The sequence below is a fragment of the Talpa occidentalis genome, unplaced genomic scaffold (assembly GCF_014898055.3).
Source record: "Talpa occidentalis isolate TD23 unplaced genomic scaffold, MPIMG_talOcc4v2.1 talOcc4.11, whole genome shotgun sequence".
Lineage (NCBI taxonomy): Eukaryota > Metazoa > Chordata > Mammalia > Eulipotyphla > Talpidae > Talpa > Talpa occidentalis.
In genome coordinates this window covers 75,793,456-75,806,290 of record NW_023601104.1, presented here as the reverse complement: position 1 = coordinate 75,806,290, position 12,835 = coordinate 75,793,456, and the positions used below count along the sequence as shown (strand labels likewise).

Here is a 12,835-nt window from a genome sequence, read left to right as displayed (position 1 = left end):
AAAAGTATATGCCAACTTCAAATTAATGTCACTTTTCCCCCTTAGAACCAAGGAACTAAGATACTCAAACTGCCATTTAAGTATCTCTTAATTGTCAGATACTCTAACTAATGTTTTAAATATCTCATTTGATTTCATTTTCATAATAATTCCATGAGAGGGCACTTTTGAGTTTCCGAATAAATCATGTCATAATAAACTATTATGCCAATAGTTGAAAAATTCAAATGACTCAAAAAGAAGTTTAAGAAGCTATAGTTTCCTGTTACCCTTCATGATCCCAGAATTCCTCATCCTAACATAATCATTAAATTTTGATAACTACCCTTCTAAAGAAACTGCATCTCCACTTAACAAATGATAAAACTGAGTACAGTTTAAATGTGCTCGAAGTCACACCATTGCTAAGTGGTCAAACTGAGAATGAAGGCAGGCCGACTCTGACTCCAAGTCCTGCTACCCACCACTGCTTCCCACTCAGTACCCATTTCTTAAAACACTCCTTAATTTCCATTCATCATAGGAAAGTGGGGAATTAGTAGTCCTGACCCACAGCCAGTTTTACTCCTCCACTTTCCCAACTAAATGGAATTAAACAGACCAGGCTGCCCAAGCACACCCTGCCCCTGTAACACTAGCACTGCTTTATGTTTCCTCAAATCTCAACTGTGGTGGTTAGGGAGGGAACTTCACTTCTAACCTCCTCTCTGCCCACACAGGCGCATCTTCTGCCTTTGAAAACAAGGCAGGATGGGGGGCGGGGAGAAGAGGAGATTAAGCCTCACCTACAGAAGAGGCTGGGCTCCCAATGTCAGCAACAAGAAAGTTTCCTCCAAGCCTCTTCAGTTCTGAGGTCAAGACAGTCCCACTTTGGTTTGCATCTCAGGGAGGCCCTGGACCCTTTGTTGCTGCCTAAAGTCCTAACTCCCACCCCTGCAGAAAGAAAGGAGAAGACTGCAACAATGTCTCATACAGGGCAAACTACAAAGTCACTCAAATAAACCTCTCTCATAGAGCCCTTAGAATCAAAGAACTAAGAGATTTTGCTCTGGTTTGCCCCCACTGGACCCTCTGGTAAGCCCCAAACTGCATGAATTTCTAGATACCAGGGTGTTGTCCTTATGACTTCCCTCCTCCTCCAAAAATAAAAATAAAAGTCCCTTATCCTGTAAGGGGCTGCTTTTTCCTTAGTTAGATAAGTTACACTGTCAAATTAAATATACTTCCACAATTTGGTCCCATCAGTACACCACACATATTAACACACACAACCTTGATAGTACCTGTGCTGAGACAGGGATGGGAGAACAGGAAAGGAGTTGTTAAACTGTTTTTCATAAGCAACTTCCATTTTATCAAGTCTGCAATTCCAGGAGGTTTCCTATTTCTCAATAAGAAGTACCAACGTTTGACTCAGCATGAGCAGCAGCTGACTCAGTGCCACTATTTACAAGTACAGTTTCTGCTCAGTGCCTACTGGTCACCAAAGGTCTTGGCTTTTCCTTCTGTAAAATAGAACTAGAACCACTTCATAATAGTATATGCCTCTGTGAAAGCACTTTGTAAAACGAAGAAATCTTTATTGCTATTAATACGGATGTCCATATTGCATAGTAAACACAGTGGAAACAAACCAGCCCTTACATCTCAAAGGGTTTGAAATCTATGAGGTTTTAGAAAACTAACTAAAACACCGAGGAACAATTACTTAAAAACTGTTAATCTGTGTGCTGCAAAGAATTCCTATGGGGAGAATTATATGGGAAAGAGTATTAGCATTCAATAGATACTTGTCAAATGAGTTCAGATGTGTTACTTGAAAAATACCTACCTTGTTGCTATTCTCAGAAAGTTTTACCAACACAAAAACAAAGGCTCTGAAATCTGTTCATTCTACTGTTGCTCACACACAGACGATGAAAAGCAGTCAGCAGTTGTACCCAACAGCCGTTCTTTCAAGGATGTGATTTTTCAAAAGCATGTACAGACCTTCAAAGGAGATGACACACACAATTATATTTTGTTATTCCAGAAGTAACAGAACCCCCAGAAGACCTCAAATCTGGAGAACAAACAGAAATAAGACATCCTGTGTTAACTACTTCCTTGCCTGCACCCACATTCACAACGGATGCTGATATATATACATTAGGCCAATGATAAATGCACATGTGTAAGTTGGTTTTAGGGCATACCTGATGCCTCCTGAGGCTTTTATAAGAATGGTAGAATTATAGAAAGAAATTCAGCACCTGAAATTAGCAGGATTAACTCTCTAATTTTGGATATTTGGATCTGATTTTGGATCCGAAGTCAAAATCACTTCACCAACTCAACCTTTTTTATTTTAATCCACTTTACCTTATCAACCACTTACCAACCAGGGCCTCAATACAAAGAAATGGATGAAAGGATCATTGACCTCAGGGAACTTTCCAACTCAGCCTAGCACCTCGGTCTACAAAAACATGGCTCTCAAAGAGGCAAAATATACAAAGAGGTATGTTTATTGGAAGCCTTAATTGTGCCATTATTGTACTAGGTCCTTTACTGCCCCCAGCAGGTTATAAAACCAGGTATTGCAGGAAACAAGACATCACAGCTCAACATTTGTATCTGTAATAAAATAGAGGCTTAAAGGAGATAGGAGAAAAAAAATTTCCTATGGAATACACACCACTGATCATATTTCCTATTTCCCAATTTCTCACTGTTAAACTCACATTTGTTTTTCTTCCTTAATTCAAAAAAGAGTGATTTAAGGGTCAGAAAACATTCCCACATTAAAATCAATGATCAAAGCCAAAAGCGGGAATTCTCACACCAGACCTAACTCCTAGACCTAGCTAGGCAGAGAAAGGCAATTTGCTATCTTGCTAGGGAGGCCCGGAGGAATTTCCCAAGGATATTTTTTTAAGCCCTCCTTCCTCACAGGTAATTGCTGGATTCCAGCACAGATGTAACTGAAAAGGCCAGAATGAGTCCTTCAGAGTGGCTAAACTGAAAGTCTAATGTTGCACAACAGATTCCTCAGACTACTCTCAAGTTAAATAACTCATGGCTATTCCTGGTCTGTTAATTCCAACAGGACAAGTACTGTGTCCATTTTGTTCTTTGTTCACAATAGTATACCTAGCACTAGCCACAGGCATTCACCCAAACAAAAGACTAGATCTACTTCCTGTTGGTTTCTGCAGTAACTATGTACCCACCTCCCACTGGCCTGACTTCACAGCCCAACCAGATTATCAGCTCAGAAATTATGATTTGAAGGTGCATGTAACGAGAAAAAAAGAACCAATGAACTCTTAGGAAACGCAGAGCCTGTTTTTCTTAAATCCCCACAAGACTGAAACAAGGATGTCGATGGCCTTCCCATGCAGTTTCTACCTGGATATGGATAGAAATCAGAGGTTGATAAAGGTGTGGACCAACCAACATACCATTGGTCAATTTGCTAGAGATGTCTTGAGCATGCCAATTACAAAAGTAGCACCCATTGAACACAAAACTTCATTGGCTTTCTAGGATGGGGAAAGCTAGCATATATGACCTTAGCCCAGGGAAGCGTGTTTCGTTTCTGGCTGGTGACAGAGACAGTTAGAAATGTGTGTCCACACTACATTCAGATGGGTGGCTAAGCCCACATAAAATAAGCCCAAGGAAATCAGAACCACAGCAGAGGAGGGTTTTGGTCTGCTGGTGGGGTAGAAGGAAGGGAGATCAGTCCTCCTAGACAGCAAGTTCCCAATTATCAGATAGTGCTACTACATTTAGGATAGTGCCAGAACCTCTGGCACCTGTGCAAGGTGGACCCAAAGGAGAAAATTACTAAGAGAACACAAACCATCAGCCTTAAGTCAGGGACTGTTTTTTAAATAGCGAAGCAGCACAGTACAGAGACAAAATAATTAAGCAGCCCTAGCTTAAGCACAAACTGCACCTACTTAAGAACAGTTCTTCCTCAGAAGAAGTAAACTCAAAGATTCATTCCCCTTTGTAATTTCACTATTAGACCCAAAACTGCAATCACAGAGGGTCATGAATTCATTCTTAATAATATAAACCCCACTTGGGCTCCCAATCCTCTTTCCTGGGGAGTAGGAGGGAGGGGGGTTGAAAAGCAATAGAGCAGGAATCATGAGCCCTTGCTCTGTCACCATCCAGAGAAGTCAGCTCTGAGTGCCCTTTCTCAATTTCCTTTCTATAAAGTGAGGCAGAATGAGACCGGTCCCAAAGTCCCATCATTCAAACTTGTATTTCACGAGCCCGTCTCATCACACACTTGGTTTGCTATGCAAGGAGTTTTGGTAACATCTGGCTACTGTCAAGAATTCCATTTTTTAAATAACTGTCTAGTCTTACCTCATGCAGTCATTTTAGAGTTTCAGGACTTGGGAATACAATTTACATTAACAGGAAGTATCCACTCCCAATCTAAAACTTTGGGCAGTGAATTGTGGCAGGGAATATGGCTGCATTCACACACATTTACACACACACACACACACACACACACACAGAGAATGGAGGCAGAGGAGAATTTTCTGGAAGGACTGTTCATTGAACTTAGCTAGAGGTACAAGAGATAATCATTCAAGCTTCTGCTTTGGGGCTGGCTTGTTGGACAAAAGACATGTGCCCAATCCCCACGTTTCTCTGGAGTAGAACCAACTGATTAAAAAGTTAGGCCTATACACACACATACTTTCAAAAGCTTTTGGTAGGAATTTAAAAGTAGGGACAGCAAGACTAGCTACTGATCAAGAATGTTAGGAGTTCCAATTAGGACAAGGTCACAAGGAAGCTCTGCATTATTTCAGTAATACGGCTCGTATGATGTAAAACCACCCAGGGGTAGATCCTGTAGAGGAAATGACACTCCCAGCAGCACCATCTGTTCCTCTTTGTGTCTGGCATGATCTATATTTTTAACCTCGGGTGCAACTGAGGTTCACCAGTAAGAGCCTTGTAAGAGCTGTTCTGAAGAGCAGTCTTTCTCAGACCTACATTTAAACCACACTCATCTCCACCTCTCTGGTTAACTATGCAGTAAGTACCACTCCCCAGCCTAGGCAAAGCCTCCAAGCAGGTGCACAGAACCCTAGCAAGGAATTTTTCACAAGGAAGGGAAAAGCTTCTGAGAACTATAAATTAAATTTGATAAGGAAGGCTCTGTGGGGTTTATGGTAAAGTTCTCTCCATAAAACACAATGACTTGATTTAGAACTGAGGCCTCATGCTGAAAATCTTTTTTTGTAAGCAGCAGTACATATGCACTGAATTTAGGCTTTACTACATGGACTCTTGCTACTATTTAAGTTCAAATATTTGGAAACAATGTTACTGGAGAGTTCAAACCTTATAAATACATGATTCTTTTTTCTTCTTAGTAACTTCTTTTATTAATTCAAAGCAATATTCAGGATACCACTGAATCAAGAGACTGTACAGGAACTGTTCTTCCCCAAACAAACTGCAAAACCAAGTAATAAATGAACCCCACAGCGGAAATATGAACACAACTTTTAAAATGAAATGAAAACATATGTCGACACACACAAAAAAATCCTATACATGTAAGTTCACAGTAACATCATTCATAATGACCAAAATCCAGAAACAACCCAAATGTCCATTGGCTGATGAATGAATAAACAATACATCATATTTTTCAGCAATTAAGTGAAATGAAGCACTGACACATTCTACAACATAAATAAGCCTTAACAACATTATGCTAGGGCCTCCCTGGTGGCACAAGGGGTTAAGCACAGCACTAAGAAGCTATCTGCAACCTCTGCAGCATGAGTTCCATCCCTGGCCAGGGAGGTGACCCACATGGTTCAGGAGACCTCTCCTGTCTCGCCCACTGCTCCCCTCAGCAGTGTATTTCAGTCAGTCTGCCTGTTCTGCTCCCCACTCTGTCTCTGGTGCATTCTCTCACCTCTGGCCTGTACCCCAGTTCTTGTATGCATAAATAAATAAATCTTTAAAAAAATACATGCTAAGTGAAAAAGGCCAGTTACTAAAGATTACATACTACATGGTTCTGTTTACATGAAATGGTCATTTATAGGTAAGCTATGGAGAAGTAGACCAGTGGCAGCCACAGGCTGGGGAGACTATAAAGGAATGGAATTGACTACTAATGAAGCTTCTTTTTGTAGTGATAAAAATATCCTAAAATTAAGATTATGGTGATAATTGTATCACCATTGTAAATATACTACAGCCCATTGAATCACACACTTTAAATGGGTAAACTTCATGATATGTAAATTAGCTCATAAAGCTATTTTTTTTAATTTATTTATTTAGAATAACTATAAGAAAGTGAAAATCAAAATCAACAAACAACTATGAACCAGAGACACTCTATGGGGGATGGGGGGGGAAGGGAGGGATTGGGTTCAAAATAAGGGGATTGCAATTGTATGGGGAATATAAAAATAAAATTTATTAAAAAAAAATTTATTTACTTATAAAAAAATTGGGGTATAGTTCAGAGATGCAGGAGAGTAAGAGAATTCACCAGAGACAGAGTGGGGAGCAGAACAGGCAGATGGACCAAATACACTGCCGAGGGGAGCAGCAGGCGAGGCAGGAGAGGTCTGCCACGCCATGTGGGTCTCTCCCTTGCCAGCCAGGAATCAAACCCACGCTGCAGAGGCTGTGGACAGCTTCACAGCGCGGCGCTCAACACTCTGTGCCACTGGGGAGGCCATAAAGCTATTTTAAAAAACACTTTAAAAACCGACATACAATGCAACAAATAAAACTATTCCTCAGGGAAAAAAACGCTGAGCAAACTCAGAAATAATTGTGATATATGAGAGGATATTTAAATCAAAGCAGATCTCTCTGATGAAATGTTATAAAGCCATTAAAATAATGATAAAGGTTTCGTGTCATCTTATGAAAACATTTTTGGAATATGCTAAATGGAAAAAAAAAAACAATACAAAACGGAATGTACAGTGATTACCAACTAAAAGATAGAAAAAGTAGAATACATAGAAATGATGTTTGTGTTAGAATGGTAGAAATGTGATTTCCCACCACTCAGTTTTCCAAGCTTTCTGTAATCTTGTCCCGAAGCACTAACAATTAAAAAAAAAAAAAAAAAAAAAGGGGGCCTCCCTGGTGGCACAGGGTTTGTTAAAGTCTCAGAGCTATCAAGCTATCTCCTGCCACTGATGCATGAGTTCCATCCAGCCTGGGAGCTAAACCACAAGTGGCCCAGCAGACCTCTCCTGTCTCACCCCACAGCTCTCCTCAGCAGTGTATTTCAGTAGATCTGCCTGTTCTGCTCCCTACTCTCTGGGGAATCCTCTCATACCCCAGCCCCTAACACTCAGTCTTGCTCCCCCACCCACACCTCAGGGCTACACCCTAATTCTTCTTTTTTTTTTTTTTTTTTTTTTAATTTTTTTTTTTTTTATAGAGGCATGCTTTTATTTATTTATTTATTTGTTTGTTTGTTTTGTTTATACATGCACTGGGTACAGTCAGAAGTACGGGAGGGTGAGAGAATTCACCAGAGCCAGAGCGGGGAGCAGAGCAGGCAGAAGGACCGAAGTACACTGCTGAGGGGAGCAGCGGGCGGCAGGAGAGGTCTGCTCGCCATGTGGGATCCTCCTGTGGTGGCCGGGGAGCAGCCGGGGATCGAACCGGCGCTGCAGAGGCCGCGGGCAGCTTCGCAACCCAGCGCTCAACCGCTGCGCCACCGGGGAGGCCCTACACCCTAATTCTTCTTTGCATAAATAAATAAAAATAAACCTAAATTTTTTTAAATCCCCCCATCTTCCCTCAGTTTGCCTAAACTACAATACAATTGAAAAATGCAAAATAAGCAAAACCACTTTATTCCTTTTTTCAAGTTCCCCTTTTTAAACTTCCACTTAGTTCTTTGATATCAACTTAGAACAAGAAGGTAAAAAGGGACAAATAGTCCTTTCCCATTCTCAGAAGCCCAGTTTTACTTTACTAGCTTTGTCAGAAGCCAAAGTGTAGTCAAGCCAAAATTGCAGCAAGAAGTTACACCCAGGGCAATTCCACGCTCTGATCTTAAAACTTCTGTAGGTGAAGGCAAGTCACTGCTGGCAGTTGATTGGATTTGGAAAGATTAGATGTTCCCTTTCCTTAAGAAAGACTGGAAAGAAAGGGAGGCTGGGAAACAGACCCTACTCGTATCTGTCCCCTGAGGTTCTGTTCCAATCTCCACAACTAGAGCAGAAAAGAGTCCTGAATCATTTAATTTTTCACCACGTAAGATCCCCTTCCGAATAATAAAGAATTGTCAGTCACCACTTCAACCATCTGCAAACCCACTAAAAACTTACTACTGTCATCAGGAAACTCAGGATAACTTTCCCCAAATCAAGCAATGGCGGGGGGGGGGGGGGGGGGGGGGGGGAGGAAGGGGTGCCACTGCCAAAAAAAAAAAAAAAAAAGCACTTAAAGGCACACTTTTGTCAGGTAATTTTAAGGATCGACCAACACTGGTGACAGTAATGGGGAACTACATCTGTTTCTGTTTGAGAAAAATGCCTCAATGATATCCTGTTTCTGGACTACAGCATGAATTCTTGGCATGCAGCCTTCAGATGTTTCAAGAGAGGCTATTTTCCTTTTTCAAGATGTATGAGACAGGCAGGGAGAATACATCATAGGCAACGCCAGAGTCTGTGAAACCCGTTTCAGCTCTCATGACAGTTTCTGCATGTTCTGCTGTTGCTATACCGTATCTTCACAGAGACTCAACTGTCTCCCAGCTCTGGTGGTAGCACAGGTGGCCTTTCACGGCTGAAGTGACGCAGCTCAGCGCCCCTGTGAGGTCTACCAGCAGAGTGGAGACTTCCACTTTGAGTTATGAACCAGAAGATGAGATAGCAAATACAGGAACCCTGCTGGTTTCTAGGCCAAAGAACTAAAAAAAAAAAAAAAAAAAAAAAGACACCTCACAGACACATGTGAGCACAAGAAAAAGGAAACATCCTCAGGTCACTAGCTGGCTCCCTGCTAACACCTAAGCTTAACTCTACTTTTTCAGATAAAGATTTTTACAGAGACACAAATTTGTGATCCTCCAAGGGTACAATGGCTATTGCCTTGAATCCAAGCTCAGGGTAAAAGCAAACAGACATTGATACTAAAGGATGGTCATCCCAATTTGTCCTGGAATTGCTCTGTTGGTGTCAGTTCAACAAGTGTTAGAAGCTTCAAATACCCATCACAATCCCCAGCCCCAACATCAAGCTGCATCCTTCACTCACACCAATAATGAAATAACCCTCCCACACTATAGATATTATTTCTCACTGCTCTAGTTTCCAAGTTCCCTGGAATGTGGCAACATAACTTAAGGATACTGATTTAAACAACATCAACAACAACAACAACATTCCACTACATGAAATCTTACTACAGTGAGATACATGGGTGGCCCAGGGAAAATATGCATTTGCCCCAATGCATCCCTTAACCCAAGTGTCTCAATCCTTAACACTTAAGCCTGAATGGGTGCAGTATTTGCTTTCAAAGTAAACACACACACAAGGTACTGAGCTTCTCCCTGTTCATTCTCATCTTTATGCTATTGCTTGAGGGAATGTCTCTTAAACAAGACTTCCCTACTGTCCCTGGCAGATAGAAGAGGGGAAATGAGTGCTGTGTGTCAGCTTCAACTAAGAGATCACATGTCCATGCCGAAGTTCAGTAAAATTCTTCCTGTGTGGCAATTACACACCGAGGCCCAGTGGAACTAACATTCAGGTCTCCAAGTGGGCATTTCAGGCTTGTGAGTATTATAGCACCTCTCAGTGAATTGTTCTTGGAAGATGGAAAACTAGAGGAAAAGGGACAAGCACCTGTACAATCTGGCCTTCTCTCTCCTTGCAAAGCAGCTCTGCTAAAGATATTTTCTGCTGTTCACTTGTTATGGTACAGAAACAAGGAACATTGTGTGACTCACTAGCTTATTTTAAAGATACTCTAATTCTCCTAGCCCAGATACCAGTAGTTATCTGGTTGCTGCCCAGTTTGTCAGTTGAGGAAGAGCTGAGGATATGGAAAAGAACACAAGGAAAGATCGAGAACAAAAGGCAAGTTTTCATCTGGGGGATGGAAAAGCATGGGAGTGAAACAATACTTAGTAGAAACAAACTTGAAAGACATTCTTACTTTGAAGAACCCAGGTGAATTATTACCTTTGGAAGGTATATACACGTGTGGAGGGGGAGGGTAGATTTAGAAATTGCTGCCCGAGCAACAGCAAAGGAGGAAATCCCCTGCCAGGAGATGCACAATTACATAAGAGCGCAAGTTCAATCACCACAGGATGGAGACCTGCCAGGAAACAGACCAAGTACTGAGATCTCCTCATATGCCAGTCTCCATTTGTAACATGTTAGTCTACCTTTCCTCCTCTTCTCTCAGTTCAAATTCTGGACTTTGAAAAGGCAGGCCTCAGCAAATTAAGTCAAACTCTGCCATTTGACAGTATGTTTGCTCTCCCGGTTTAAACACTACAGGGCAGAGGTTGGGCAAGCCTTACTCTGAGAACTCAGGGACATGTCCCCATCTAGCTGAAGGCAAGGATTTGTTTCATATGCCATTTTCCGCTACAGTATCCAAAAAGTCATGCTGTGGACATGAAGTCTTATTTATCCGGTGCTATGGTACAGTGGCTCTGTTGTCTATTTAACTCACTCCTTAAGAAGCAGCAAATGGCCACCAATGAAAATCAGCAACATAAAGCAAAATTAATTGATTTAAGTGACTGTGAACTGCATGACAGCGGGACTGAATTCTGTCTTATTTACTGCAGTATCCCCAGTACCTAGCACAGGACCTGGCATACAATCTTTATCCCATAAATATTTGTGAGTGCTGAAAGAAAGAACACACAAAAGAATGTTGTGCAAACATACCGTAAGTGTGTACACTGGAGAAAGAGCTAAGATTTCATGATCCAAAAAACAGCCTGAAGAAGTACCTTTGATAAAGTTCTAGAAAGACTCAGGTACCAATTTTACCTAAAGTAAATATAATCTAGCAGTTAATATTTCAGGCCCTACCAAACACTACCTCTATGACCTTGGGCAAGTTATTTGACTTGTGTGGCTTTGGTCTCATCTGGGAAAACAGGAATAACAATGTTTACCTCAAAAGTTTGTTGTTTATTAAAGTGAGATCAAGTTCTCAGCACAAAGTCTGGTGCTTAAGAGCTTTTCCCTATGGTTTCTGTTGTTTAATTAAATAACCTCCTTTACTGAGAGGGAAGAAAACACCTCACCCCTAAGTGTGAAAATTTTCACATTTGGTTGCATATGCATCTAGCTAAAAATGCAAAGCCCAGAGAATTCAGAATTTGATGCCCCACACATGTCTCTACTAGCCTCCACAATTTGGGTGTGGAATTCCCAAAACTAAAAGGTGTCTGTGCACCATTCATACATATTTGTTAAACCAGCAGAATGAAAAGAGCAACACATGAACTAACCACCACGAAGAATGGTGAGAGACGCTTCCCACCTCTGCAGATGGAGAAAGGGAGCAAATACCTAAGATTTAACAGAACTGCGAATCTTGCTGCACCTCCGTCCAGAGCACACACAGCCCCATTTAACCACAGTAACAAAGCCCAGCACGCCTCCTGTCACCGAGAGAACACTCTGTGGAAACATCAGCCTTAGACTTCTTTGCCAGGATTTGGTTGCGTCGCCTTTTCCTCCTGGGTCTCCCGGGTCTCCCAGACCTCCTTCCCCTCCTACTCTGGTCACAGGTAACTTTTTCCATTCCAGCAGCCCCACAGCCCTGCGGAGGGCTAGACCTGCACAGAAATCTGGAGTAAAACAGAAAGTCTACACACACACACATACACAGGAAGTGGTTTCCGCGAGTCTCAGCCCGGATAATAAAAGTTTTCGAGATTAAAGTCCAGCCCAGGCGCGGGGGGCTTCAGGGCGCCCCGGGGCGCGCAAACACCGGCTCCCACGTTTCCTCAGGAAATCCACCGTCGCCAAGTCACCCTGCCCGGGCGCAGCCCCCGCCGCTCTCGCCAGCTTGAGGGGAAACAGTAACAGCCGTGAAGAAAGCGGGCCTCTGCCCACCTCCCGTCCAGGGACCCGCAGAAGTGCGGTCTGCACCCGGGCTCCCGGCAGGGAGCGCGACCTGGCACGCCCGCGAGGCCGGCCCGACGCGCCCGAGCCCGGGCGACCCGACCCCCTCCCGGCCTGGGCCCGGCCCGACCCCGCCGCCGCCGCCGGGTCCCCCTCGGGCCCCGCGCCGGGCCGGCCTCTCCAGCGCGGGGCTCGCGGCCGGGCGCCCGGGTGACAGCGGGGCCGGCGCCGGGGGCGCGAGGGCGGCCGGCGGCGGCGGGTCGGCCCCGGCTCCCCGGCGTCCCTTCCGGGCGGCGCGCGCGCCCCGCGCCCCTGACAGCCGGCCCGGCGCGCCCGTGACACAATGACGCGCCGCCGCCGCCGGCCGCCGCGACCACTCACCGGGGGAACCGCGCGCGACCTCCGGGAGGGGGGCGCTCGCAGCTTCCGCGCCGCCGGGACCCACTCCGCCGCCGGCGCGCGCCCGCAGCCCTCTCCGGTCGCGGCGAGGCCCCGAGTGCCCTTGTCTGGCTGGCGCTGGCCGACGCGGCGGCGGGAGGCGGCGGGAGGCGGGGGCCGAGGCTGTCGCCGGCTGAGGAGAATGGAACGCGAAGACGGCGGCGGTGGAGGCGGCAGCGGCGCCCGCGTCACTGGCCCAGCTGCACAGCGCGGGCGGGGGGCCCGCGGAGGGGGAGGGGCGGAGGCGGGAAAGGGGCGGGGCCAGGAGAGCA

General features: G+C 44.4%; 1 protein-coding gene across 3 annotated transcripts in view; it reads right to left on the bottom strand.

Annotated features, from left to right (window-relative positions):
- The window catches only part of SUSD6 (sushi domain containing 6), a 96,174-nt gene extending 83,614 nt beyond the window's left edge, over positions 1 to 12,560 (bottom strand). The window contains exon 1 of one of the 3 annotated variants that reach the window (XM_037503573.2): positions 12,507 to 12,560. The gene's annotated coding sequence lies outside the window, so the exon portion shown is untranslated. The other 2 variants (XM_037503574.2, XM_054691261.1) reach the window with 2 other exon arrangements.
- Between the last annotated feature and the right edge of the window lie 275 nt (positions 12,561 to 12,835).